A 27,843-nucleotide genomic window follows, 5' to 3' on the forward strand; every position below is an offset into this window, starting at 1 on the left:
AGCTAGATGTTTCTCTATCCACACAAAATGTTGCCATTACCCCAAAATAACAGAATCCTGCCCCTTTATATTGCCATTTCCCTACTTACATCTGTTTAATCACCTCGAGGCCTTCAGTATCAACTCCTCCTCAGATCCGGCCACTTTGCCTTCTGTCCGCGGGGCGATTGTGAAAACTGAGCAGAGATTTCTTCAAAAAGGGACCTGCCCACAGTTTTGGTTCTTCTTGCAAGTTTATTTCTATTGGCCACTCTCCACAGGAAACTCCACAATCTTCCAGCTAATGGCAGAGGATGCCCGATCGTCTGAAACTATGAAGTCAAACTAGTTTAGATCTTGAAACCAGCCACACTGCTGCCACATGAGCTTATGGCCCTTGGAACGTGCATTTATGGTTGGATGGGATTACACCAGAATAATTCTGAGTCCAAATAACTGGCCAAACTCTGTTTTATTAACAATTATCTAAAACAGGGAATTTACAACGAACATCAACGGACAAACGCTCAGTCTCTCAGTGATCTCCACAAAAAATACAATTCTTATACATCATTATGCATCAGAGTGATGTCATACTACATGGCAATAGTGAAAAGACTATCAAGGGTGAGGATTGGTTAAGGGAAATATCTAGACATGCAATCATATAGGAGCTAGGATTCTTATTGGCTGTCCGAGTTCAGATGGATAACTTACGATATGTCATTTCAGAAACATCAGATACATAGGGCCTCATTATGAGGTTTGTGGTAAAAAACAAACTTTACCGTGCTGGAGGTAATACCACGTCTGGGTAGCATTGACGCCGCTAACAGCGGCCGATTACGAGAATGCCTGCACGCGCGTAGCAGCATGATGGTATCGTCTGTACCGGCATGGCGTAAATGACCCCAAAACCCAGTTAGCGGCATCATGGAAAGCGCTGACACCTCCTCTGCCTTCGTCCACCCCTAAATAATGGGCCTGGCAGTAACAGGCCTGGCAATAACGGGCACGGCAATAACGGGCCTGGCAATACCGGAACCGGAAGTAACGTCATCGCGTCGGAACGGGAAATGGCACGGCGGCCATCTTAAAAAACACAATCAATTGCAATCCTCAAGATACAGGACCTGGAGCCTCACACCACCAGCTACATCTGCACCCACACCTCCAGCACTATGCCAAAGGCCATAAAAAAAGGAGAATCCCGGCAGAGGAAGGAGATATTTTCAGAGGATGAATTAAACATACTGGCCAATACACTGGCAGAGAATGCAGACGTGGCCTTTGCCTCAGACCTCAAGAGAGCTACACAGCTGAAGAAGAAAGAGGCATGTGAGCTAGTGGCCCAGAAGGTCAGTGCAGTTGGCACCACCTCCCTCACCATAAAGGATGTAAGCAAAACGCTGGGATGACCTGCGCCTCCGTGTGCGCAATATCTTGTCAGCCAATCGGAGCCAGGGTCTGGCTACTGGCGGCAGGTCGAACTCACCAATAAAACTCACCCAATGGGAAGAGACTTGTGCCAGCACCATTGGAATTGAGTCCATAGAGTGAGTGGGAGAAATGGAACGTGGCGCGTCGTCATCGGCAGATGGAGGTGAGTGTCCAAACAAAACACTGTAATGCAAAGTATGATGATGGTCCACCAATGTGACTGTGACATGAGCCATTACACACACATGGACACATCCCTGCCTAGATGCTGTCCCCAGCACCGTCACATTCACATGCATGCAGCAGGCCAATGCCATACCTGATACACACCCCACAAACAGGGAAACGGCATGTGTCACACTGCACGCAGTTCACAACACAAAGGCATGTCACAAAGCATACTCCACCCCACACGTGTGAACCAGACATATGCCTCAATAACCCCACCATAAGGCAAGCAACCTGTATGCCACAACTGTAAAACAGCAAGTCATCAAATGTGTAAAACTGCACTAATATCATTGTGTGCATGATGCATGTACAACCCTCACTGATGCCGTCCCTCTTTCGGTCTCCCATACTGACAGGGATGCACAGGACTCTGCTGCACAGACCACCACTCCATCGAAGAGGGCCAGGGCCAGGGAAGACAGCAACAGGCCTTACACATCCAAGGGCACAGACAAGGCGCATCAGCCACCGAGGGCAAAGGCAACACAGGGTGGCAAGGAACAGGGGCGTCAAAGGACAGCCGCTATACCAACAGTGCCAACACCCGTAGAATCCACTGCAGTTGAGCCAGTCACAGATAGGACCCTGCCTGCTGCTAACAGCTCATTGGGGGAGGCAGCTGTCGCAGCGCCCCAGAGTAGGGATAAAGAACAATCCCAAGGCGAGGTATGTGTCCCTGAAGGAGGACAACCGCTGAGTGGAAGTTGGTGGCACACCCAGCCTCTCCCAAACACCCCAGTACACCCCAATAAGCTCACCCAATGGCCCCATGCACGTCCAGTCTGGAGGAGAGGCAGAACCAGAGGCATGGAGCCCCACAGACGACCCACCTGAATTGGGCCCCTTTCCAGATGTACCATCCACCTCCACAGGGGTCCGGGACAGGGATTTGAGAATGGCATAAATGGAGGGGCGGCAGCAGGAGCTGACCGAGCTTGTAAAACAATATGTCTTGGATGGTGACCTGAAGAGGAAGGAGGCCCGAGAGAACACTGTGGCCATACAAAGGGACCATTGAGTCCAGCACACTATGAATCTGTGAGGAGCTGTCGGCAGTGAGGCAGGTCCTTGGTAGGACTGCCAATGCCTTGGAGGCTCAACTTCCTGCCCCGACAGTGGACCATGCGGCCACAGGGTCATCGTCCAGCTCCACACAGACGAGCCCCCTGCACAGGTCTGTGCGCACCATGCGGTGCCTGACATGCCACCCCCAGAGTCCGGCAGAGGACAGAAGTAGCAGGGTCAGCCTGCATGTGCAGATTAATGCAGACTCATGTGGCAAAGTTGTGGGGGGAGGAGGTAGGGGGGAGGGAGTGTGTGGGGGAGTTGTGGGGGAGGGGGAGGATGGAGGAGGTGAATAGGGGAGTTGTGGGGAGTGGGGGAGAGGGGAGGGGGGTGTGTGAGGTGGACGGTCAGAGCACTTTTTCATATTTCCTGTTAAATACACCTGACTGGACATTGCTTATTGTGTATGTGTGCTTTATTGGTTTACAGTGCTTAGTGTCCATGTACCCTTACGCCCAGTGCCCTGAGTCCCACATTCATGGCACCCTCTGCATTCATGTGTCTTAGAAATATTGGCCTATCACAGACTGGCGCACAGCACGTCCCTCCTGTGCATCATCACCTGCATGATGTTTAACCCCATTTTCTTCATCCTCACTTGGTGGTTGCTGTTCAATGTCAGGGGGCAGAGGCACGTTCCATCGGATACACATGTTGTGCAGCATAGCACAGGCCATGGTGATCTTGGCCACCTTCTCATGCCCATACAGGAGTGCCCCACCCGACCTGCTGAGGCTGTGAAACCGTGCCTCCAACAGGCCAAATGTCTGCTCGATCACCACACGGGTATGGGCACAATTGTAGTCCTCTTTGTGCCTGTTCTGTGGGTTCCGGACACGGGTGAGGTGCCACGCTTCAAAGGTAGCCAGTATCACCTGCATGGGAGCAGAATAAGGTACGTGTAAGTCAATTCCTAAAATAACACCTGTACTTATCACTCACATGCCTGCAGATATTTGTTGTTCACATGCACATGTCCCTGGATGTATGCACTTATTTTAACTTGCCACAATGTGTGCTGTCCCATGGTCTACAGGTGTGGGTTGTGTCATCCAGATGATGCAGGGTGTCCACTTCCTTGCTGGTGTTCATACACTGTGGATGCCTACCTCTGTGTTTGTTATCATTAATGTGATGTGTAGTGATTACTATGATTTTTTTACTAGCAGTATTGGCACAAGTCTCATCATGATTCCTCATTCAGCCCTTATTATTCCCATGGTGACATGCAGCGCTACTTTGGTGGTGGAACAGTGACAAGCTGTGAATTCCATTGGTGGGATTGATTTGTGCACACTCATGGATGCATGTCCTCTGTTGGGTTTTGCTGTGGTCATTTACATTGTGCATACTCACAGCATGTTGCTGGATTATGTTACAGAGGGTAAGGTCTGATGATGTGCAGTGGACGTGTTGTGGGAAGTGGGCTGGTTGCAAGTGAGGCATATTGTCATTGGTGTGCAGCTTACATCTTTGCTATGGGGTTTGGGTGTCATGTTCAGTTTGGGATGCTTTGGGACACAGTGTTTTGCTGTATGGACATTGTACAGACACCACCCCAATCACACCAGGGTGGTGTGTGCTTTTCTCGACCCCATTACACTGCCATGTGCCTGTCATGCAATTTACCAAGCAGCCAGGAACGTCGTCCTGCATGTCGCTCCATGTAGTGTGGTAGCGTGGCGTTCCGCAGGACCATTGAGTCATGAGTTGATCCGGGATATCGGGCACAACAATGTGTGATGAACTTGCTGGAGTCAGATACCATCTGCACATTGATGGAGTGGTATAGCTTAGTATTGGGGTACACCACCTCCATGGCATGCAGGACCACCAATTCCACATAGGTGCAGTCAAGAGCACCGATACAGTTTGGCATGCCTGCCAGTGCATGGAAGCCAACTTTAGTGTCAAAGATCTCCTCGGCAGTTGGTGGTAGGGATATGTAGTCGCTTGAGTGCTTCAGGAGGGCATCCAGCACTTGGTTCAGCATGCGTGAAAAAAAAGGTTGTGATATGCCATGCATCTGCCCCACTGTGTGCTGGTAGGTGCCTGTGGCCAGGAAGTGGAGCACAGACACTACCTTCAGTAGAGGGGGGATGGTGGGGCGAATTTCAATCAGGCTGACAATGTCCTTGTGTATCATGTCCACAATGGTTGTGATGGTGTCCCGGTCCAGGCAGTACAGGGTGTGGATCTGCTCAAGGGTTAGGTTGAATGGACTGGCTCTGATGCGAAGGATTGGAGGCTGCTTGCATGGTACCACTGGCTGCACTGGTGGGACTTGCTGGCCCTGTCTCACCCTCATTTTCCTCCTGCGTCTCCTCTGTCGTGCCTGTTGTTGTTGCTGGCGTAGCAATGCAAGCATGTCCTCCAGCCCCAATATCGCAACTGCAAGTGGGATCATTTTAGTGTGGAAATGGGTGTGGTGTGTGGATGTGCTCCTTTTGTGCTGGGCGAGACTCCATTGCCTCCACCTGTGCTGATTGTGTGCACCTGTGGCAGTTGGGAACACTGCATATTGCTGTCAACGGGTGATTCATGATGCCGGTGATGCCGCCATCCCCGTATCCCTTATTACCGCCTTCATGATGCCGGTAGTTGCATGTCCGCATGACTTGTGATGTCCTCTGGTTAGCGCCATCGGTATTGCCGGCCCGAAGTGCCGCGTGCCTGCGCGCACGCCGGTATGGGGGTGCACTGTCTCAGAGGTGGTGCTGATACCCGGTTGTCGACTCGTAATAGGCCGGAGCGGTATGTGATGCCGGTATTCCCTTACCAGCATCGTTTTTCCATTACCGAAAATCTTGTAATGAGGCCCATAGTGTTTCATTGGTCTCTTAAACTATAAGGTCCTTTGTTATACAGACTACTACAATTGGTTGGCATGCTTGTGCCATGTCTGGAACATTCAGTTCATTTGGTGGTACGTAAGCCAAAACCCAGGTTCAGGGAGATAGGTCATAAAGCTACCTCACCCCAATTAGACTTGCATCTCTCATCACCCATGCCTTCTGCCATGAATTTGTCTTTGTACTTGGCCTTGCAGAGTATTCTCGTCTTAGAAATTTAACGGAAGCAAGGGCACTCGCTATCGTGTCTGAAACTCCAAGTTCATACCTTATTTTCAGCCTCGGCTCATGTGACAGGAGACCACGATTCTGTTTATTTTGCAAACTTTAAATGTCTTTAAACAAATTAAATTTGTCATTTTTTGTATTCTTTCTTGCACCTTAACGTGAGAGGATTCATCCTCTGTACACTCGCTCTTCTTCAGAGTAGATAGCTGACCTCAGGAATCATACATTGGGCCTCATTACAAGTTTGTGGGCAGCTATGCCCTTAATAAGGGCATACTGCCTCCAAACTCGGGTTCGGGTCCGTGGTCCATGAATGAGGAAATACCGGGCCATTCTGACTTTAGTGGGCCCGGTATTTCCTCATTCAGGGAACCCGGACCATCCCCATTCCCATTTGAGCCCCCATAGGGCTCAATGGGAATGGGGAACAAGCATGCTAACAACTGGCCCGTTAATGATGTGACCGTTGTTAGCATGCTGGTCCCTTTGCAGGAACCTCATAGGACGTCTGGTCTGACCAGACTTCCAGAGCGGGTCCCGCGAGGGGACCTCGTAATGAGGAGGTAAGGGGTTAACAGCACCGACACCTTTACCGGCGCCGTTACCCCTTACCACCTCACTTGTAATGAGGCCCATTGTCCTTCACTCGATACTTCAGGACTTCATGCAAACCTGCTCATGATGTCATCAGTCAGTTTTCTTAATTAGTTCTCATATTTTTTTAGGGATCTCATAGTGCAGGCCATCAGTAACTTGTGGATGCATTCCATAAGGTTGTCTCAATGGGTACCTTCTTCCAAACACTCTTTGCGGTATTGGTACGATAGCTGGAGTCAGACAAGGTGCGGTCTCATGTTCCCAATATAAAGGAGGTAGTGGGGCGGGATATCCTGAGGATGTATATATCTGCTCGTCTACACTTGCATCGGTCTCCTCAACTCACCAGCTGCGTTGATGTTTCCTTGATATTGGAGCCAAGGACGGTACCACAGCAGCTAATGCTTCTCCCTGACTCGGTCAGTCATGCAGGAGGGCCCTGAGTATCTCCGTCACACAAAGCAGGATTCTTCAGTGTGGTTTCCTGGCCTCATGTTTTTTAATTAGAAGGTTTCTAGAAAGTAATGACTATCTACTGGAAAGGTCAAGCGTATTTCCCTCTTTGTGAAGCCTTCTTGGTTTGCCATCTTTCGATCCCTCATTCAACTGCTGTCTCGAAACAGCTGTTCCTTTGTGTGCTTTGCCTCTCTTAGAATGTGCTCTCATGCTCCACCTTTTATCAGTGTGGGGAAGCCAAGTGTGAATGATTACCAGTAATTGCCTGACCTTGCCTGACCATACTAGTGGGACATGTCAGGTACCCCACTCGGGTATGAGTCTGTTTTCTCCCAGAGTAGGCTGTCTGTGTGAAAGTGTTCATGCAGGGAAAGGAGGAGGGGAAGAGTTCCCATATATCCTAACGGGTAAGATGGGGTAAAGGTGTTGCAGAGAGAGCGATACCGCATCTCACCATCAGGTGTCCCACTCCCTGAAGTCCCCTCACCCAGGTGATCCTCCTGCACTGGTCCACCCCCAGGGTCTGGATCCAAAGGCGATGGCCGTGCCCGTGCCCTGGCCATCTGAGATAGAGACCCCCAGGAACTAGTGGGTGAGACGCCTTCCGGTTTCATACAGGACCCATTTTCCTTTGGGAGAGATCACCCCATTCCTGAAAGATAAGATATGCACACCTGAAACCTCCATGAATTCTTCTCCCTTCAAGGGGATTATTTGATTTTGTTCCTCCACAAAGTCGTTTTTTCTTTGACTTCTCCTACTTACTGTTTGCTCTTTGGGTTCTAGCTTCCCAGATGTAGAAAAGTCAGTATCAGGCTGCACGGTTTCAGGGGGTTCTATTTTGTTGAGAAAGAAAGCTTCCTCACAAGCTTGGCAACTCACCTCAACAAGGACCTCCACCTCAGGAACCTGTTTCATATCGAGATTTTCCTTCAGTCATCCCCCCTCCCCGGGGCATCAGACGCAGGTGTTGGGGGATTCTGGGAAGGAGGATTAAGTTGAGGATTTGACTGAGTCCTCAGCATGAGCCCCAGGTCATCCGTCAATTGTTGGACCTGTCACTCCAGCTGAGTATCTATCATGGTCATGAAGTCAGGGGCACAGGCATGCAGGGGTTGCATGCACAGGAGACCTGGGTGGACACTGTCCTGGCAGCTTTGGCGCCAGGCTCATGAACAAAAGTAAACAAGAACATCCATTTAACACCAAAAAGCTTTTATTATGGACATAGCACTTCAGATGCATTTACCTTGAACATTCCATCCATTAAGCAGGATACATTAGCCTTGAACATTCCATCCATTAAGCAGCCCCAAGTGTATTCTTGGGTGTGGCTGCTAATGGATTGCCTTCGCACGTGCTCACTCTCTAGGAGTGGCAGGGTGTGGCTGGTAAGCCGGCCCTAATGGGCATGCCCACAATCTCAGCTATATAAGCTGCCCCGATCCTCAAGACAGATGCTTTGCATTATTCTGCACTTGCAAGCAGCGTAACGCTCACTGTCGCCTGAGGTCAGACTTACCTTTGAAGATCCTGCTTCCTGGACATCCTGCTTCCTGCCAGCATACTTACCAACTGGGGGGAGCTGTTCTTACCTGTACATCTCTTCAGCGAACCAAGTATTCACCTTTACACTTTTCCGGAACGCCAAAATCTTCATCTTGGCTCCGCAGCACGACACACTCCATTGTCGACAGCAGCGCCTTCAAGGAAAAACAGAAGACAAGGTTAGACATCGAAAAAATGTCAGTTTAAGGTTGCGCTTTGCCATACTATTCACTTTTCCTTAAACCATCACATACCTGCTGTCGAACATTGCAGTAGCATCCATCTTCCATCCGGCAGCAAAGAAAACAGAAGAGAGACATTATTGCGGACATAAATAGGAGAAACATATAAAGACATTAAACAGAACGAACAGCATCACAAGAGCTCAAGAAAGACTTACCAATCATAAGGAGAAGCATAGTCGCAGCTGCACTTGACTAATCCTTATCAGGGATCAGTGAAGGAACTAGATCCCATTCAATGCACCCCTGCCAGAAGTAGCAGGACAGAGAGCTTATCTTCCATGATTCACAGTTGAGCTTTATGGGCTGGCATATGCTCACAGAAACCATACTTTGGGGTGAAGCGTTTGAGAGGAACAACAATCACAGATTGGCGCACTCACACACTCTTATCTCCACGCAGGAGCAGTATCATCATGTACCACAGCTCACAGCTTTTCTACTGAGGGAGAGGCCTGAAGGGGGTGATTCAAGTTCAAGGAGGGCTGCAACCGTGCCCCAATGCCTCCGCAGAGACCAGGTGAGCGTAACCATATCTTTCTCTGGGTTGTAGGGAGGCTCCTGCTAATACCTCTTCTCCTCCCTAAAAGGGCAACTGTCCCTTCCAGTGGAGAAGCTCCAGTATTGAAAAATTCCCTCATAATTTTCAGTCCCGATTCTCCCTTCTCCCTGGTTCAGTGTTTTTTGTCTTGGAACCAGGTAGCAGGAGTAGGATTGTTCTGGAAGTTTAGATTTTTAGGGTATCTGTTGAAAAAACAGGTTGGAAGGTGGAGCTGTACTTCTCTACTGTGGGAAGTTGGGAGAGAAGTTTCCTGTTGAATTACTTACCTGGTGTGGCCCCCCGTTATGCTGGGGGAGTGTACACATACACGTGCTCCTCTATTGAATACTTACTATTCTTATGGTATGGTCAGGAATCTCTTTATGACTTTAACCCATTCACGTTCTGACTCAGAGCTACTATTTGAACTCCATTGCCTATCTACCAAGTGCTATGAGATTGGGAATACATCCCAGAATCACAGGGTCTGGACTCCTCTCACCTGTGCCGCCACAAACTCTCAGGGTCGCTTTCCCGGTCGTCACTTTTAGGCCCAGGATAAAACACAGTGGCCTTCATTACAAGATTGCTGGTCCAGAATTAACGGTGCCGGTAGAACCGTACCGACACCGTTTTTGGGACCGGCAAGCTACAAATTCTGAGGGCAGGTGCCATCCCACCTGCCAGGTCTGACCTGGCGGGTGGAACGGAACCCGCCCGCAGAGATGCACGGAAGCACCAGCGCAATTACGACATGGTGCCAGTGTTTCCGCGGTCCCCATTCCAATGGAGTCATATGGAACTCCACAGGAATGGGGATTTACAGAATTGCCGGCGCCGGATTTACCGGACCAACGGGGCTATAATGCCCCAGTAATTCCGGCAAGTCCAGTGCCGGGAAATCACTACGGGTCCAGCGGCAACCTGGCAGTTTTACCGGCATGGCTACCGCCAGACTTTTAATGAGCTCCAGTCTCTTCTCCAGACCATTGCCACTGGGTACTATCCACCCTTCCAGGTAGTCTGGGGAAATCCCCACATTCACCTGAAAGTGTGGAGGTTTTTAGACCGCCATTCTTATGTTGGAGTTTTGAATTTTCTCTTTCAGCAAAGTGGTTTAGATATTCCTTTTGCAAGATTATTTTCTGCAAGTCTTACTCTGATTTTCTCATCATGTGAGTTTTCAACGTTAGCAGTATTCATAGAATTATTTTTAATCTCGCAGGACACACTGGTCTGGCTACCTTCTGCTCTGTTTGGTATAGGTGAATATTCATCATTGTCAGATAAGGATTGGCCTTCTGGATCAGTTTGGCTAGGCCTAGGTAAGTCCATCTCTCTCAGGTTTCCCAGTTCTCTATAAGTGGTATGCATGAGTTCAGTTCCTGTCTGTACAGGAGAGTATGTGGATCCTGGCATCAGGTCCCTAATGGGATGGGTATCTCTCCTTGATCACAGGACCCCATCCCATACCTTCATTGGTCAGGGTGCCTCAATGCTTGTTTATATGTCTCTATTTTATTGTTTAAACTCTCACACTTCTCTCTGTCCTACTTTCCTGTTCATATCCAGAGAGCTGAATTTTTAACTCTGACACGAAGGCCTGGCTGGCTTCTAGAACACTCCTCTGAGCCACCAATGAATCCTTTATTTTCTGTACTTCATCTTGAAATACTTCATATTCGCTCTGAGAGTCTTGTATTATGCGTACATAGTCAAGGCGCTTTTCTTTCAAGATAACAAGTTCTTTCTCCTGAGCGTCTCTACAATGTGATGCCTGTGATAGATCAGCTTCAGCTTGTTTCAAATACTCCATAAACTGATTGACCTTTTCGTGCATCCATTTTCAACTGATTTACTTTAGTAATAGAACGCTATTGTCCTGGTTCAAAAGGTCTTTTTCCTTAATTAGTTGCATTTTCTGTTCTTTCAGAATATTTACATCTTGGTGTATCTTATCAAAGCCATTTTGGGATTCACTCCCTTTTATAATTAACTGAATGTTTTCACTTTTTAGTTAATTTATGGCCTCGTTGAAGGTGACAATCTCATCCAACAATGCCCTACTCTAAGTAGTTTGATCAATCACCTTATGGTCCAGTGTGTTCACATTTTCCACATATTCTTTATGTGTGTCTTGCAGTGCAGAGAACTGCATTTCTCACTCCATACGATCTTGCTGATGTGCTTTTAGCTCATTTTTGAGTTGTTCAATGACATTTTCATATTTGAGCTCTAAAATCTGACCTTGTTGCATCTTATCTTCCCATTGCAGAAATGATTTCTGGGCTTGTCCCTGGTCTCCAGTCTGATTCAGCATAATGGTCTCTTTATTTTGCAGTTGCTCTTCAACTATTTGCAAGTGAAAATATAAATAAGCTGTGAGCTGAACCATTTGAATCTGTTCCTCCTGAATATTTTGGGTCATGTAAAATCCTGTTAAGACTTTGTGTAACATACCAATATTCTGACAAATATCAGTTCCTACTGATGTGATAACTTGCATTATTCTAGTTTGCCATCCCCCAACCTCCATCTCTGCCACAGAAAGCTACATCCCAGCTATGAGCCCCTACTTGTAATGACATAGTTAGAAACTTCCCCTAACATGGTGAGTTCACTGTTCCCTAATGAAAGCACCCCCCAATATATCATTGATCTGTTCAGTAAAATCCTGTCAATTCTTTATATGGAGCCATGTAGACCTGCCCCCTCCACCACCAATAAGCCAAGAACCAGACTGTTGTACAGAAAGAATATATATTTATTAAATAATAGGTTCAATGAATATTTGCTCCAAAATTATTACACATGCCACCTTCTCTGTGGCCCAAATTAAAGCTTCAATACACAATCTCACTTTTTGTAATTTCACCTTTGGGTCTCATGTGCATGGAACATAGGCCAAATAAATAGTTCAACCCTCCTGTCCCACGAAACCCATTGAAGTTCAAAATTAAACCAACTGCAAACCTTTTCTATTTTCAACAGCAATTTCACACATTCAGCACTTTGTGTGTTTAATTTCTCTGCACACTTGAATATGCTAGCAGTTTTAAAAGCACACTAGATGTTTGATAATATTCCGAATTGATAGAACCCTTCTTCCTTCTTCGCCCTGAAGCAATACAAAATCTCTTTTTTATCAGGGTCACTTTCTCACACTTAGGAGAGATTGTGCATTTTTCAATTAGAAATACATGTCCTTTCATTTAGAAAAGCACTTTTCTACCCATCATCCAAAGAAAAACACATTCACTTACATTCAGCCCCCCTCTGCTTAAAGGCCAGGTCTGGGAAATGGTGACAGTTAAGAATTTAATTTGTAGACAAGGACACCCCTTACCTTATGGAATTCTGGGATTGACAAGGAAGATAGGTGAACCCAATTACATAAACAGACTATAGTTTTTATTTATACTGGGAATTAGTTTTGTTCATTTCAAATATTAACAAAATCATCCCATGTTATTTAGCTATAGGGAAATTAAATTAATTATTAGCTATCAAATAGGTCTACTATTATACTCCTGACCCATTAACCGAGGGGAAGGTAGTACATCAAACAAATCCCCACACTTTTTTTGGTTAGACAAACTACTTACATTGGATTTGTGGGATTTTAATGAGCAGGAAAGACATCAGCATTTCAGGACCCTCTCTTGGGGAAGCACAGGGATCTGATAAGGCACTTCAGTCATGGATAGCCACCAGCATCCATCCCTCTAATGTTCTCACCTTGCCAAAATCCAAGCCTCTTTAGTCTTTCCCAATTGCTGCCTCCCAAGTAATGTTAAATCTCCATCCTCCTATCAATAGTTCCACCCAGAGGACTTCAGATAGTTATCCTGGCAAGGTATCAAGTCTGCCAGTGTTCCTTCCCATTACAAGAAGGTATTTCTGTACATTTTGGGCCTAACTTGGCCTTTCACTTCCTTTGATCCTGGGGCTGTCATTAAACCCCACACAGGATCCTGGGTGTTGTAACCCTGAGAGCTTAGTTTTTGAGGCAGTACCCTCAGATGGTGCCCAGGATTCTCGGGGAATGCAAGATGAGGCAAAACAAATGATTTTAAAAGGAAGATTCCATCAAATGATGATTTCTTGCTGTCGGATTGTTTATTGTTTTCGTGACGTAGAATTAGTAACTGTTACTGTAAATTAAAAGCAAGGATTCCAGAGAGGTGTGAGACTGGTAGGGCTCAATAATGTGCATATTCAGTTTTTGGAAAATATATATATAACGGCCATACCAATTAAGTATATATTAAAGTATTTGTATTTATTAATCTATTTACACGACTTTCTAAAGCGTGAGGATTGCCCATAGTGTGATGGGTGCGCTGGGGTTGCGCACGCAGTGGCGCATTGAAACGCGGACATGGGGAGCTGCAGCAACACGTACTTCTTTATTAACTTACAACTTAACACTGCCCCTTCCCGTCCTGCCCCCTCCCACATCACTTCTCATCCTAGTATCCGTTCCCTCCCTTCTCCCACCCACATCAACGTGACATCTCCCCCTATTTTAAACAGTTACCAGACTCTTCGCAACGGGCGACGGTCTCGGGGACCACTAGTCCATTTCCTCGATCAACCTGCGAGGTTTGTTCCGGGCTCTCTGTGGGCAGACGGGATTCCTTGCTGGAGAGGGTACAGTCCCAGCATTCTCCGCTACCACATCCTGTTCTGATTCTTCAGAGTCCCATTGGTCTCCCTGATAGGGGTCATCAGATTCGTAGTCCAAGTGAACTTGTACCTTCCCACTCAGGCGCCTGGTTCCCGTTTGCGGAAGTTCCTTAAAGTGGGACGAGTTCCTCTTGACAGACCCTTCCGATCCTTGTGCAGTGATCATGGAGCCTTTCTTCTGGGTGACAAGTAGAGGATCCTCACGAGGTGTGTTTGTGTGTCATAGGTTGTTTAACTGCCACCACTTCTCCTACCTCTATGTGGGTCGCTTGGGCACGCCGATGAGTGTCAGCATGTTCCTTCATTCGGGCTTTTGCCGCCTCATCCCGCTCTCGCACCTCCTGGTCTAGAGCAGGGAGTGGACTGATTGCATCAGCCTGATGAATTTGCGTTTGTGTATTCTGCCCAAACATTAGTTCGGCCGGTGTCTTCCCCGTGGTCTTATGGGGAGGCCCTCGGTAGTCTCTCATGAGTTGGTTTAGGACCTGTTCATAGGGCTGTCCTGTCAGCCGGGCAACCTGTAGAGCTCTCTTGAGGCTTGCCATGAACCGTTCAATCATGCCATTGGCTTGAGGCCTTAATGGGGTGATCTTCTGGTGGTGGAATCCTAGATATTCAGCAAATTGAGCAAACTGATGGCTGCAGAATGGAGGTCTATTGTCCGTTTTGAGTACCTTTGGTACTCCGTAGGCTGAGAAGATGTGGTCCAAAGCAGGGATGACATGATGAGCTGTCGTTGAGGATATCAGCTGAACGTCTGGGTATCTTGGGTACTCGTCCATCACAGCTAAGATATATTTTCCTCCCTCAATAGGTCCAAAGAAATCAGCTGCAACTGCCTCCCATGTTCCCTGTGGGAGTGCGGACATGACCAATGGTTCGGGGTGATGGTTCGGTGTAATGAGAAAACAGGTGGGACACGCCTTCAGCGCTGTTTCTACCATGGTGTCCATGTTGGGGATTCACACCTTTTGAGGGAGCGTGCGTTTGGTGGATACCATGCCCCGATGATTCTCATGAGCGAGCTCAATGACTTTTGCTCTCATGGCTTCGGGTATTACCAATTTGCAGTCTTTTAGTAACAAGTGGTCTTCAGACAATGCCTGCTCATCTCTTACTTGAATCAGGCATTCCATGTCCTCCCTCACCTTGTTGCCGGTGACTCTCCCCCTTTCCTTTGCCCTTCGCCACAGTCCAGACTCTAGCCCGTCACATGTGATGCGGCAGGCTTGGTCATTTTCGGTCTCTCTGGGGAGTGTCTCTATATTGATTCCCTCTGGCGTTGTCTGGTGGATGAGATACCGGAGGTACCTGTCGGCCACGGAGGGTTCAGGTGCGCACCCCTCCCATGGTCTTCTAGACAGGAAGTCTGCGGGGTTTTCCCCTTTCGCTGGTCTGTGTATTATTTCAAATGCATAGTCCTGTAATCGCAGACCCCATAGGGCAATTCGGGGGGGGCATCTTGGCTTGTGGATTCCCATACAAGAACAGTAGGGCTTGGTGGTCAGTGATGACTCAGAACGGATTCCCATACAGGAATAAGGGAAAGTGCTCACACGCCCATACAACGGCAAGCCCTTCTTTCTACGCTTGAGAATATGCCTGTTCAGTGGTGGATTAGCTCCTGCTTGCGTAGGCCACAATGTGCTTCTGAGACAGGTCCTTTGGGTCAATTTGTGACAGGATGGCGCCCAGATCCACGGGGCTGGCATCGACTGTTAACTCAGTCGTCCTGTTTGGGTCATAGTATGCCATGTTCTCTGCTTTCGCGACCCTTTCCCTTATGATTTCAAACACCTTTTGGCAGTCAAAGGTCCCGTTGAACATTATGTCCTGATGTGTTAGATGTCTCAGCGGCTCGCTGACAGACGCGAAGTCTCGGATGTATTGATTGCAATAGCTGGACAGGCCCAAGAAAGACCGAAGTTCTGACACGTTGGCTAGAGCAGAGGTGTTATTGAGTGCCGCTACTTTCTCAGGTTCTGGGGTCATTCCCGATTCCGAGAAGACGTGCCCGAAGAACTTAAGCGTGCTTTTTCGAAATTCACACTTGTCCGTGTTCAAGGTGAGATTGGCATTGTGTAGGGCCTTGCATACCTTCATCAAGGTTTTGTCATGTTTGTTCACGTCTGTTCCAAATACCAATATGTCGTCGCTGTAGTTAAGACAATTTGGGATGTGTTTGATGACGTTATGTACCTCGGCTTGGAAAATTTCCGCCGCCGAGGACACCCATAAACACAGTCTTTTGTACCTAAAGAGGCCAACATGGGTGACAAATGTTGTTGTATTCCTACTCTCAGGGCACAGTACCAGTTGGTGGCACCCCTTTTGCGGGTCAAATTTGGAAAAGACCTTCACCCCGTTCAGTAAGTGAATCATGCCTGTGATGCGGGGCGCTAGGTGTCTCTCCCGTCGGGTGGCTTGATTCGGGCACCGCATGTTCACGCACAGTCTTATGGCCTCAGACCCCTTTTCAGGAACTGGGACAATCGGGGAGACCCACGTGGGGGGGCCCGTGGCATGTTCAATGATATCCTGTTCTAAGAGTTTGTGGAGTTCATCCTCGACTTTCTTCTGGATGTTGACTGGAATTCCACGGTACAGTTGGGCCACTGGGCGTATGTTGTTGTCTACGTGGAGCTTGATTTGGCCTGTTCTTGAGCTTTCCGATTTCCTTGAATATTCTGGAGTAAAGATTGTTGATCATTTCGACCGGGTCGATGTATTTGTAGACCATTGTATTGTATAATATGTGGATCAGACCCACGTCAGCGGCTGCCTTGAAGCTTAAGACGCAGCCACTGTCCGTCTCCGTGCTAGGACATGTATTGGTATGTTCATTTGGTGTCCTTTGTAGCGACAGAGCCCACTGAATTGTCCCAAACACTTTAGTGGTGTCTTGGCTCCGTAGGCGTATATGTCGACGGTCGCTGGATGTAGCTTGGGTTTTTGGGGTAGGTCGGCGTAGACGTTTTCGCTTGCTACGTTTACCATGGCCCCAGTGTCTATGAGAAATTCTGTTGGCCTCTCATTGAGTTTTATGATGAGTGTTCGGCTGTGAGCTGTTGCCGTGGGGTTACCTAGGGCATAGACGTAGGCCTTTTTCTTCTGGTCACACCCTGATGAGCTGGGGTCAGAGTCTGTGGGGGATTGTTCCACCAGGTAATGTACGTGGCATCTCGATCTGCGTTCGGGTCTTGCGCGCATTATGAATCTCCTTCTTTCTTTCCTCTCTCTCTTCTGCCGGTCTTCTCCGGACTCTCTGTCCCTTTGGTCCAGGGTGGGTTGACTCGGGATGCTTTGGGTACTAGAGGTTGGGAAGGCATTTGACGGCCCCATGTTCCGGTCTTTGGACCTGGATTGATTGTTTCTGGGCCGGTCTCTTCCTTGGTCTTGGAATAGTCTGCATACGGCCTTGAAGTGCCCTTCTTCGCCACAGGAGGTGCAGCGTTGTCCGATCGCGGGGCATGTCCCTTCATGTGGGTATTCAAACCCGCATTTGAAGCAGAAGAGTTCTTCTGTTTTTCTTTCTAGCTGCAGTCTGTTCACGCTTTCCCCTGGGTTGGTGTTAACAACGTTCTCTACTTGGGAGTCAATGGCTCTTTGGACTCTTGCTAGTGCCAGTATTTCCTCCAGGGTGCAGGATTTTTGAAGTAATTTTCTGCAGAAGGCTTGAGACTCGCAGGCTGAGACTCGATCCAGTGTTAGAGTAGTTTGTGAAGTCGCAGTGTTTTAGTTTGGTGCGTAGGCACATGATGTAGGCATCCGTAGTTTCACCTTTTGCTTGTTTGGTGCTGTGAAACAAGTGTCTTTCATAGTCCACGTTGGTGTGTGGAGCGAAGTATGCTGCTAGCGCATCCTTGAGGTCCTGAATCGAGTCTATGGAGTCTGGAGGCATTTCATCAATGATGTCCCGTGTGGCAAACCCAACTGGCAACTTTAGTAGGCATATTTGCCTGGCGTCTGTGATTGGTCCCGTGGCTCCCATGTACAGGTCGAAATCTCGGATCCACTTGGTACATCTGGGACCCATGTTACTAGTGTCTGTCACGTCGAATGCACCTGGCATCTGGGCTGCCAGGGTGTCTGGTAGGTTGTAGGGCATGTGATCTGGTGTAGGCGCCACTGGGGTTGGGGGCCCATTACCCTGAGCTTGTGCTCCTTGCCCGTCATCCTGGCCCAACATTTCTGCGCAGTGGGGTTTCATTTACTGTCTCTGACTTTTAGGCTGTTTGCCGCGTTCTTCCCCTCCTTAATGGCTGCCTTTGGGGCGCGAGTACGATCCGTCGTTGCTCTTGGGTTATGTCTCCCGTAGGCCTCCCGTTCCTTTGCAGGGTGTGGCTTCGGCTGGTGAGAGGGCTGGATGGCCGCCAAAGGCACGAGCACCATCCGTGTGCACAGGGTCCCTCAGAGCACGTCCACCGCACCAGCTGTGGTGGGGCTCCCTGTCCTTGCACGTATTTTCCCAGTGGGGCTCACCCCCTCTGCGAGCAGCGCACGTGTCACGCTGTCTGTTGGCTCCGGGGGCCGGGTGTGTAGGAGAGCCTCTCTCCTCGTGTGCAACACGTGTGCTGGCCTCCTGGTGCGTATCGCGGGCTGGGCAACGCTGCGGAGTGTCCTTGTTCCTCTCCACCGGCCCCACGTGACTCGCCCAGTCACTGCCGCAGCCCGGGCCACACGAAGCGCGTTGCGTGTGCTGTTGATGGAGCGGAGCGTGCCTTGGACGCTCCGTTCCTCCTCACACGTATCTTGTCGTATGTGAGAGGGGGAAGGCAGCTCTCCCTCAAGAGCGGCCCCGCCTACCGCTTCACCTCCTCGTCGCCATTGTGATAGGTTCGTTGGGGTCGCGCACACAGTGGCGCAGTGAAACGCAGACACGGGGAGCTGCAGCAACACGTACTTCTTTATTAACTTACAACTTAGCACTGCCCCTTCCCGTCCCGCCCCCTCCACGTCACTTCCCATCCTAGCATCCGTACCCTCACTTCTCCCGCCCCCGTTTCCAAGGAGACATCAACGTGACACATAGTACATCAGAGCGCTGTGCTTGCCATTAGGGAGATAGCTGCATACACAATAACAATTGCATTTAACTAAAATAATATGTATATAATGTACATGTGTGCAGGCGGCATCGCGCTTTCAGAAAAGGATCATCAAACGCTGTTTTGAGTTCTTCTTTTCATGAGAACGTTGTCGCAATCGCATGATTAAACATAAAGATAAATATTGCATCTACAAACACACCAATAGGTCATGAGGTTTTCATCTGTGGTGTAACCTGACCTATTTCCAGTTGACTTAAAAGGAAACTGTGCGGGCCTACGATTTGAATGTATACACAAGACAAATCCTCAGAAAATAATATTCTTTAGAGTAGGTAGTAGGTAAACTAATTCTGTTATGATCCTGTAGATGGCAGTGTGGAACTGTAAATCATTAGATTCAGTCTCACGATTACCAATATGAAAAGCTTTATATTCAAATGCTCAAACGCTAGGCAGAGTCTGCCAAGTAGAATTTGTTGATGTTACCAGTCGTGATAAACTCGGATGTTCATAGCAATTATTTCGTTTATTTACTGTTAATAAAGACACTTCATTTCCACAGTAATATTCCAAATAGAAGAAATTAACAGTAACGACTTCCAGTGCATGTATTTAAATTAATTGTTTATAACACGCTAAATAGCTTTTCAAACCTGCGTTGCTCTGCGTTGACTTGCTTGCAAGACAAACGTGTTTCCAGGATGTAAAGAAGCCCATTTCAATGTAGGTGGCAGGGGTCCAAAACACAGCATTTAAGACATTTTACAAGTTCCCAACAATTCGGAAGAAAATATCGCACAGTATTTTTCAAATGTGCTTCCTTTTTTTAAAAAACAAAACATGTTTTGTTTATTTATTTTTTACTTGTCTAGTTTTGGTTAGAAATTGAAAGTCAGTTTAACTGGTATGGCATCTCTACTGAGAAGGTGCCGTCCCACCTTTCTTCTTCTTAAAGAGGACCAACTAATTCAGACAGACACTATGGGCGTGGTTTCACCAAAATGTAAGGGGTAGCGGAAGTGACATCACACGACCCTTGACCTCTGATGACATTACAAGAAGTGATGTAATTAGACCTCACCCCAAAGTGACATCATAGAAAGTGATGGATCACGACCTTTTCCCCCTTTGACAAAACAGGAAGTGGCATAGCATTGTTTCTAAGTACACTACGAAAAATATTGTTGCGATATCACTGTAAAGTGGTATACATTTATACAAGAATGGATCACCATATGCATCATTAATATCAGTGCGTATAGGCCCATGTTACCAAATGAATGTGAATGCAAGCAGTCGTCCAAGGCCAAACAATAATGATGTGTTACTATATAGCACTTATGCAATTCATATAGATCAAATGTACATACAATATCACTCAACCTGTGCTGGTGCACATTTATCAAGCTAAGCAGGATGAAAGGTTGACCTTGCTGGGAGTCGAACCTGCAGATCACACACACATTGCAGCAGCGAGCGCTCTACCCAATGAGTTACCATAATGGCTAATAGCTATCAGAAAAGCAGACACTCCAGAAACAAAGAGCCACATACTGCTGGCCACAGCCCGTGAGACTCAATCTAAAAAAAAAGAAAAATAATGGTTTATATATATTTTTATATGAAGTAGCAAGGGAGACTACAGAGGTGGCAAGGGAGACTCCTGGTGACCCCCAGATTACGTCCCTGGATTTACAACGTGTTTTTCAATGGGATTTTTGCCGTTGTAAAATGCTTTTGCAACTCAGGCTCTGGTCGCCTGTAGGACAGCTTAATCGCACCGCCTTGGCCATGGAAAGAAAGAAGACGGTGGTCGGTCTAATGGATTTAGTTCCCTGGTTGGACAGGCTGACTCAGCCCTTTAACTCGAATTCTCCGACACATTGATAAGTTAGTTACACTAGACCCCAATTATTGCAGTGCTTGGAAGCTGTAGGAATCCAGCATGAGGAGGTATATAAAACACAAGGTTGTGATGATGGTGAGTATTATTGCTATTACCAGTATTTATTAGTTGGTAAGGCAGCAGCAGGCTCACTTGGTTGATGATGTTTTTTGGGTTTTGGAATCTGTTCTCCCATCATTCATTCCTTAGAAGACCCCTGTAAAGAGAGACATCATTCCCAGAAACAAAGGCTCTGTGTGATGCAAAGGAGCACCAACACAATGGGCCTCATTATGAATTGGGTGGTATTTTGGTGGTAAATCTTCTCGAATACCACCCATCTGAAATACCATTACCGCCACTTGGTCCGGCGGAATTACTGCTGGATTGCATGTGCCGGGGCAGAGTTAATCCCCATTTTTTGAGAGGCCATTGGGCATTTTTGGCAGAATTGCCACTGATGGAGCTACAACTGCAGTAATGCCACCGATTTTGCCAATGTTCGACGGAAAGTGGGAGGATTTGCCTCCAGAGTGATGCTAGAGGTAAATCCCCCACTCCAGGGCTGTACTCGTAGAATGGCCAATTTCTTCCTGCATCGCTATAAGCCCCAATGTATGCTATTAAAAGGATTCACAGTCCCAAGAAGACTATGTGGATTCTGTGAACTTCTAACTAATGAACACCCTTTATACAAGCTGCAATGTGGGAGGGGGAAATCCGGCAACCACTCAAGTGGGCTGGAAATATGGAATGGCTGTTGTGGAACACTGGGCCCTATTTGGTAAAAGATAGCCAACCCAACCAGCACCATTTTCGGTGATTCAGTGACAAACAATTCTCGCTCCACTTCTTATTTTATGAATGTTTCTTTTGGCGCATTGGTCTATTTTGTAGCTATGTCGTAGTACGTAAATAATAAACTAGTTTAAAGACAGTTGTTCAAACAGTTATCCTGGTGTAAAAATATACTTTTTTAAAAAAAAGTATTAAATTTAATGTATTTAGCTCACATGGAACTGTTCACATATATACATACATAACTGTGTTATTTAACATAACCATCATTCACAATGACCCACACATGATATAAAGCAATCTGTAGATGTAAAAGGTTCTAGTTCAGACAATAAAACCAGAAATATTCACTCTTCAATTCTTCTAAAACTATACATAATAAGGGCCAGGTAAGGTCGGATGGAATGTTTTCCCTCCATTCCCTTTCAGCCAGCCAGTTAAATATTGTAAAATCACTTTGTTTCATTTTTTACATAGTATGGCCTATTTAGGAATTGCTTCAAATTCAAATATCACCCTCCCCAATAAAATTAATTCCTACTTATGGCCCTGCCTGTACATTGATATAAGAGCTCTTCGTTACAGATAGTTACAAAATTTGCTTCATGTACATATGTATGGAATTGTGTTAAAATGAATGACTGTTTGACAATTGTGTACACATCAAATGTGATTGTTTCTAGGTGCTTGAATGGTAGATATTATTTTTCATTGACCTTGGAATTATGATCTGTCTCTCTCCTTTGTGATGAGTTCTGTCTGCGTGAGATAGCAGCGAAAAATCAATCTAACACTTGGAAGATACATTAGCTAAGTGCTAAGAGAGGGTTACGCCACTGAAAGGGATACATATTACACTGGAGGGGAGAGTAGAGTGAATTACAGCATAGGCATCTGGCGCTGGCAGCTACGAAGTCTACGAACATGTGCCAGTTAATGTGTGGCATTGTAAAACAATTAAGCGCTGTCCTCCAGAATTGAGGTCCTAGTAAACACAGTTGGACTGAACCAGGTCACGGTTCGAGGTCTCCACCATGGGGCTGAGCAGCCAAACCCAACCTTGTTTCATCGCACATTGTATTGCAGAGTTTATAGAATTAGACCTGGAAGATGATCCAATCTATGTAGATAAGGTTATACCGGGTGTCGTGGCAGACTTGGGTGAGAATCATTAGTAATGGGGTAGGCTGAGGGGGTGCAATTAAGACCAAGTAATTAGGAAGGGGTGTTCCTTCACTGGATGCAGATTGTAGAGGTTAGTGAGGCATTTCTATTGTGAGTGAAAGAATATCAACTAGGTGCCTCTACTGAGGGTTTCATTGACAGATTTGATCTGGCTAGTGAGGGCTTTCTCCTGCCTTGAGCACCCAACATGACTGCATTGGGGAATGAGCCACTGCATCCAGATTATCAGGGTTACCTGCAGTAAGCAGATACAAGAGGCACAATAGGAAATTAATCTGAGCCCATTGCAAATTTACATGACTTGTCCTGTGCAGTAATAACTAAATTAAATAAGTCAATTCATATGTAACATAATGTAATGTAATGTGTTATCTGTATAGCACCTTTTCCTTTTGGTACGGCCTCAAAGCGCTGTAGGTGAATGCCCACGAGGGACTGAAGTATAGTGTGTGGAGAAGGACCTTTAATCACCTTAACCAAAAACAGGCCCACCGCTTAAGAAGCGAGTACACAGTTGTACATAAAGCAAGTTTATTTTACAAAAGCTCTGGGGAGTGGTTAGTTCGTGTTGCAGGACCAAACTAACCCACGTCTCAAAAATACAACATCAGCTGGCAGTTTATATACCTTTTGCAACAATTTAAAACACTCCCATATACATTTATTACCATCCACCCCCAAATATGATTGGGCAAAACCTCTAAAAAGAAATCCCATCTTTTCTCAATTCTTCCATCTTCATTGGCTAGGCTTATCTTCCTTAATATCTTCAGATCATATTCAAAACACACCGTTTCTTGGGATTTGTCCATGGTAGTTCATGATGTTGGTGCATGGTTAAACATTAATATTGAAAACATAATTGACCTAAGGCCTTTAACTTTATGTATGATTGCACATGGTCCTGCTGACATATTTTGGCAAATAGAGGAAGGTCTGCATAAACAGGATTTTCATTCAACTACAGATTGCAATCTTCATTCCACAGACTCCTGATGCCTTAAAAAAGACCTTCGAATTTATGCAGCCACATAAAACCTCTGATGACCTTGAAAAACACTTAATGGTCGAACCCTGGCTTCGTGTTTCTTACCACCAAACAAATTACTAACCCCGCCTAAAGATTTTAAGATTTAATACAAAGGGCAAGATGACATATGTTCCCCTGCCAGGACTGTAAACCTTGCCCTGTTCGTACAACCTTATTATCAGTGCCAAGGGTATTTTTCCCCCAGTGCCAGGGCCTTTTTTGGTGATTTCGGTATGTGGCCATTCAATGGCTTGTAACCTTTTTGTTACATGAGATATCTCGGCCAAATTTGGCTTCTTTTATTCCCACATGTAGGCGGTCGTAACACCACCCAGGAATCCTAGGTTCCTGTAGGGGAGTGAGAGAAAATAAAGCAAAAAGGGCAAAAATGTTGGGTTTTTTCAAAAAATGCCAATAAAATGATGTACAAAGAAGCCTGTGGTTTTTTCCTTTTAAGAGCTAGGAACAAATGGTTTGCTGTGCTGAATTCCCCAATTTCCTGGCTTTCAAGAACAGGTTGAGTAGAAACGAAAAAAAATTATTTTGATGTGGTTATCAACTGTTTTGTGAGAGTAAGGCGATTTTGGCCATTTTTGCCAGTTGGACATGCATGGACGGAATGGAAGAAAAGGGTAGGAAAGAAGTGGACAGAAAGGCAAGTATTTCTGAAAAGTAGACAAAATTCCAAGTTTCGGATGGGGTGATTTGCATAGGTCAGGCAACAACTTGGTAGGGGAAACTGCCATAGATTGGGGGAAAAGCGGGAAAATGACCGAAAAAGAAGGAATGTGTTGGACATGGTTGGCTTGGTACGGCTCCGCTACATTCCCTCGACTCTTGCAGTTAGGAGAGCACACATTTTTTGTAGTGTTCCCCCTTCCTAGGAGCAGATATCTGCCCCCAAGGAGGGTTGCATGAGGTGGGGCACTCCATTTTGGGTGAGGGGGTGAGTGGCACCCCCCGTTTCAATATAACATTTGCTGCCAATTCCGGGTGGCCCTCAGCCCCCCCTAAAAAGCAGCCTACGATTTTGTATTATTTTCTTTGTTTACCCAACTTTGCTTGGCGCAGATGGGCACATTAGTGTGCCAATCTGCCCCCAGGGTGCCCAAACCCTACTGCCCCATCTATTGGGGGTCCTGCCCCACCTTTTGTGGTGGCCCTCTCCTCACCCACACCGAACGGAGAGGGGGCACATCATGCAGTCCTTCCTAGGAGGCTCAGGGAGGGCTGCATGAGGTGTCCTGCCCAGCCATTTGGGGTGGGGGGGAGACGGCCACCACAAAAGGTGGGGCAGGACCCCCAATAGATGGGGCAGTAGGGTTTGGGCACCGTGGGGCCAGATTGGCACACTAACGTGGCCATCTGCGCCAAGCGAAGTTGGGTAAACAAAGAAAATAATACAAAATCGTAGGCTGCTTTTTAGGGGGGGCTGAGGGGCACCCTAAATTGGCAGCGAATGTTGTAATGCAACGGGGGGGACACTCCCCCCACCCCAAATGGAGGTCCCCACCTCATGCATCCCTCCCTGGGGTCAGATGCCCCTTCCTAGGAGCAGATATCTGCCCCCAGGAAGGGTTACAAGGGGTGCCCCCTTTCTACTTCGGTTGGGGGGGAGGACCACCCCCCCTTTCAATCAGTAAAAAATCTGTGGTGGCTAGTGGCCCCCCACCCCCACCCCTACCCCATCCCCTTTTCCCATTATTTTTATTTTTTCATTCCCTGGGGGCAGATGGTCAGCCATCTGCCCCCAGGGTTCATGTGCATGTGCCCCCATGCTTTGGGGCCCGGAGGGGAAAGGGCTGCTTACTTGAAGCAGCCCCCCTTCCCCCCAATTCACAAACAAATCAATGGTGGTCCAGTGGGTTGCTGGTCACGGATCAGCACTCTGCGCTGATCCGTGACCAGCAATGCGTCATATCAGTGGTGTCCTTGGAAAGGGGAGAACCTCCCCTTTCCAGGGACACCACCTTTTGTCATATCCCTGGTGGTCTAGTGGGCCCCCAATACCCCCTCCCACCTCCCCCCATCCCTCGTTTTTTTTTTTTTTTTTTCACCCCTGGGGGCAGTGATCATCTGCCCCCAGGGGTCTCTGGCTCTGTGCCCCCATGCTTTGGGGCCACGGGGGGAAGGGAGCCGCTTACCTAGTAAGAAGCCCCCCCTCCCCTGCGTCACAAACAGATCTGTATTGATCTGGTGGCATTGCTGCCTGCGGATCGCGCACCCTGCCCCCGATCCGCGGGTAGCAATGCCACACAATGGGTATCGTTTATCTCCCCTTTCCAACGATACCCGCCTCGATCTCCGGCTTGAAATACAGCCGGAGATCGAGGCGAAACAAGAAGGTCTCTTACCGTCTCCCTTCCCCGCAGAAGCCGAAAATGGCTGCTGCAGGGAATTTACTTTCAGTTTCACGCCGACGTGCATTACGCACGCCGACGTGAAACTGAAGATAATCCAGCCCCCTGGCAGTGAGTGGGGACCTCCCCCTCACATAGCCCGGGGGTTGGATTACAGTTTTGCTCGATCCCTGCGTTGCAGATATCGATCAAAACAGAGTGCCTAAATCAATGAGCCGGTTCGTCGGTGGCAACCTGGAGCGCTTGCCACTGATGAGCCGGCTGGTCAGTGGCACTTAAGGGGTTATTAGGTAACTAATTCTCTTTTCTGTCATAAATGTCCCTGCTACTTAGAATCCATATGTAACAGCTAACTGTGTAGAAAAGCACTGCATTGTATGGATTTCTGTTTGTGTTGCAGTTGCAGTTTTAATATTGTATAATTCTACATACGTGAAGATCTAATATGTACACATTCTAAATAATGGTAACACAAGAAGTGACATATAATGAACTCCATTCGAATCATATGGATTTGCAACACTAACCCAGTTTGCTGCATCCCCGCATCCCCCCATCATCAATATGGTGTGCGCAACATAAATACCTTATAATAAAGGGGAAGCTCCTTGACCACCCCGACATTCCCCACTGTAGTTAATATTTTAACTAACAAATCATAATCATCTTCTTGGGGAACATCTCTCCAATCATCTGAGCTTATGGCCTTTGGAACATGCATTTATGGCTGGATCGGATTACAGCAGAATAATTCCAAATAGTCTGACAAACTAAAGCGGATGTCAAATTGCTTTTTTATTAGCAATTATCTAAAACAGGGATGTTACAACAAACATCAACAGATGTACGCTCAGTCTCAAAGTGATTTCCACAAAAAATACAATTATATGCTTTTTTATGCCTCAGAGTGACGTCATACTACGTGGCAATAGTGAAAAACCTATCAAGGGTTGGGATTGGTTAAGGGACACATCTAAATATACAATCATATAGGATCTAGGTTTGTTATTGGCTGTCCAATATCAGGTGGACAACTTATGCCTACCTCTTCATACGTGGCATTTTGAGACAAATCAGTTACAGTGTTTCTTTGGTTTCTCAAGCTATAAGGTCCTTTGTTATAGAGACCAATACAATTGGTTTGGCATGCCTGTGCCATGTCTGGACCATTCGGTTCAGTTAGCAGAATGTAAGCCAAGACCCATGCGCAAGAAGATAGGACATGAGGCTGCCTTACCACCGAATTAGCCCAGCATCTCTCATCAGCCATGCCTTCTGCTATGAAATTCTCTTTGTACTTGGCCTTGCAGAGTATTCTTGTCCTGGGAATGCACAGGAGTGAGGGCACTCGCTATTGTGTTTGGAACTCCAAGTTCAAACCCTGTTTCCATTCTTGACTTGCGTGACAAAAGACCACGATTCTGTTTATCCTGCAAGCTTTTAAATGCTTTAAATGAATTAAAACTTGGCATCCTTTATGTTCTTTCTAGCACCTTTACGTGAAAGGATTCATCCTCCACAAACACGTTCTTCTTCAGAGTAGATAGATGACCTGAGACTTCTTAATTCTTGACTACAAGCCTGACAGACTCCCGACGCAGCTCCAATAACCGGCTATTCTACTGTGACACAGCCTTTTCTTCTTTCCTAATGATACTCTGGCTTA

Source organism: Ambystoma mexicanum, chromosome 11 (genome assembly GCF_040938575.1).
Source record: "Ambystoma mexicanum isolate Mex_15411 chromosome 11, UKY_AmexF1_1, whole genome shotgun sequence".
NCBI classification, from domain to species: domain Eukaryota; kingdom Metazoa; phylum Chordata; class Amphibia; order Caudata; family Ambystomatidae; genus Ambystoma; species Ambystoma mexicanum.